The following is a 3,248-nucleotide window of genomic DNA, read 5'->3' as shown; positions in this document are numbered from 1 at the left end:
TAATCACTGGTGCTTCAATATCAGCTGTAGAAGAGGAATGGCGGCTGCTAATGTCATCTGTGACAGTCAGCACTAGAACAAAACACAGACCCTTACGCTGGGCTTCTGCTAGTCTGTTCTCAAAATGACTCTACAAATTATGATATTTGGTCCCTATTTGAAAGATAAGGAAACTGTTTTTCAGAGGAATTAAGGAATTCATTCAAGCTAATGAGAAAATGTGAGTTTGAAATCAATCCTGCAGCCTTACAAGTCTTCTAACAAAAATGATTCTCTTTATACAAATAAGGACACTGAATTCCAGAGATGGAAAATAGACTTTCTAAGGCCATATTGTTAGTAACAGAAAAGCTCAGATGAGAACCCAACTGGATGGTGCTTTTTTTTTTTCCTATCGTACTAGCTTTCTGAAGAATCTTTGGCGATAGCTAAGGAAAAAATGACCAAGTCAGACTGTATGCTATAGAACAAGTCTCAGTAAGTGTAGAAGGACAAAAATAACACAAAGTATGCTCCAACACACAGAAATGAAGCTGTAGATCAATAACACAAATTTAGGGAACTCACAAGTATGAGGGAATGAAAATACTGCTACATGGGGCTGGGGAGATAGCTCAGTAGAGTAAATGCTTGCCTGGCAAGCGCATGGTCCTGAGTTCAATCCCCAGTACCGCAAATAAATAAATAAAATACTGCTACATAACCAATGAAATAAAGAAGGAATCAAAATGGAAATTAAAAAATACTTCAAGATGAACAAACATGAAGATATAGTATACTAAATCCTATGGAATGCAGGTAAAGCTATTCTTAGAGAGAAATTTATACTATGAATGCCTATTTTTTTTAAAAAAATCTAACCCATAATCTAACCTTTTACTTTAATATAGTAGAAAAATGAAGAGTAATTAAACTTAAAGTAAGCAAGCAGAAGAAAATAAATAATGATCAGAGTAAAATTCATGAAATAAATCAGAAAATAGAATTGAAATGAAAAGTGGATTTTTAAAAAGCTCAATGAAATTAGAAAATTTTAGCTAGGTTGGCCAAGAAGAGACATGACTCAAGTTACTAAGATCAGAAATGAGGAAGGATGTATAAAAGAGAACTGTGTGTCAGTAAATTAGAAAACTTACATGAATATAAAAAGTCCTAGAAACACACAATTTACTAAAACTGACTCAAGAAGAAATAGACAATCTGAATAAGTCTATACAATAGAAATTGAATTAGTCATCAAACTACTACCCAGACCAAAAGTCTTTCCTGGAAAATTAAAACCAATCATTCGCCAACTTTTCAGGAGAGAAATGGACAAAAGCAAACCTTACTCTATGTGCTAATGACATGACCCTGTACAAAATTTTAAAACATTCGCTAAGAAATATTTAGAACTAACAAATAAGTTCACCCAGGTTTCACAATACACAGTATACTAAATCAGTTGTACTTCCAAATTCTCAGTTTCCCTTCTTGCTACTTCTTCTATTAAAATGTGGGGATTAGTGCCAGGCCGGCCCCACCCCTGGGGCATGCTGAGCCAGCCATTGAGACTGGGCATGGTGGCGCAGGCCTGTAATCTCAGCTCTTGGGAGGCTGAACACAAGCAGATCATTCCTAGTCCAATCTACGTAGTGAGACCATGTAGACCCTGTACTAAATACAAGAGGGAAAAAAATGTGGGGATTTAGGCAGTGCTAATAATGACAGAAGAGAGAAAATGCTTTCCTGCATCGTGGCGGCAGGGACAGAATTTACAAAAATTTGTTATGAGCCTACTGTGTGGTTTTTGTGTTAGGCTCTGAAGGGAAAACAACAATGAATGAAACTGTCAACTTTGCTTATAGGGAAGAGGGTTACAGACTTCAGAAGAAATTTAGGAGAGCAGGTGAACAGCATTTGGGCTAGAAAGATGAAGGAGGAAAGATTAGCTAGCCCAGGGTTTCCTGGAGCATTTTCATGTTTCAGAATGTCAGGAAAAATGAAACCTCTAATCCAACTGTTCCACACACTACGTGGTACAGCTCCTCTTCTCTCTTCCAGAAGCCTGCTAGGGAAGGCTCACCAACAAAGGCAGAGATCTGTGGTTTCTCCTTTCCTCCCCCGACTGTTTATCTTTGTCTTGTGTTGATCTCCCCACATCTAAATGGATGGCTCAGAATAGAGTTGTTCCTGACCCTGGTGCTATCTAGCCCTGTCTGAAAGCACCATCTCAGGCTGCCCCTTGGAGCCACAAATTGGCTACTTGTTGTGTACAAGGTTCCTCTTGCCCTCCCCTCCCTTTTTTTAATAGAGCCAGTAATGTTCTGGCTGACTCTGCGGTTGACTCTAGGCTGACCCTGAACCTCAGTAGTTTTATTAGCTGTGTGTTTGGTTCTGGGATCCTCTCTTCAGCTATTGTCGTTATTAAGACTATTTGTGTCTCCAGCGAATCTCTCCCAAATCCCTGCTGTTATCTGGCCTGGGTATGTGTGTCTACGAAGTGAGTACATTCTTGTCTGAAGTACGTCCTGACTGTCTCTGATAGTAGCCATTGCTGACCTCACTTTACTAGGTACTCAGATTGATATGATTAAGATTAATGAGGTCTACTCTCAGTCATGAACCTACTCAAGGATAAACTTATAAATCCAATGAGTTCTGAAGATGACTGGTTCCTACTTACCTTTTAGCGTTTATGGGATATGAGGGATGATTTACGATTGCCTTCCCCTCCTACAATATCATTAGGAAGATCTCAGGAAAGATCATGTTTTTGCAACCCACAGATTATTATCCATAAATGTGTAATAATTTATTTATGTGTAAGCACAGATTCTACTAATGAATCCTGGGTCACTAAAGAAGTTGGCTGGAAGACAGAGAATACTGACTCAGGTTGAAAGTTCTGCTGTGATTGGTTACTATGAGAAAATCTTTCCTGTACTTTCCTCAGTGCCTGCTGAGATGATCCCATACGATCATTTCCAAGAAAGAGAAAATTATACTAATGGAGAGATAAAGTTGGGAAAGTTGGTAAGGATTTGGAATGTTTAGCAGCTTGCTATTATTATTTATCTGGTCATCCCAGACGGCTAAGTTTTCCAGCTGGTGTTTACAACTTAAGTACATTTTGCCCACCAGTTTAACCAGTGCGATTTGCCTGGATTCTTTTTTTTTTCTTTTTTTATTATTTTTATTTTAAAACAAAAAATAGATAAGACAGTAGAAACGATACAGAATTTTTTAAAAAAATGATAGGAATTCAG

This window comes from Octodon degus, unplaced genomic scaffold (assembly GCF_000260255.1).
Source record: "Octodon degus isolate 3935 unplaced genomic scaffold, OctDeg1.0 scaffold00164, whole genome shotgun sequence".
Classification (NCBI taxonomy): domain Eukaryota; kingdom Metazoa; phylum Chordata; class Mammalia; order Rodentia; family Octodontidae; genus Octodon; species Octodon degus.
The sequence above is the reverse complement of the archived record's forward strand: the minus strand, read 5'-3'. Positions refer to the sequence as shown.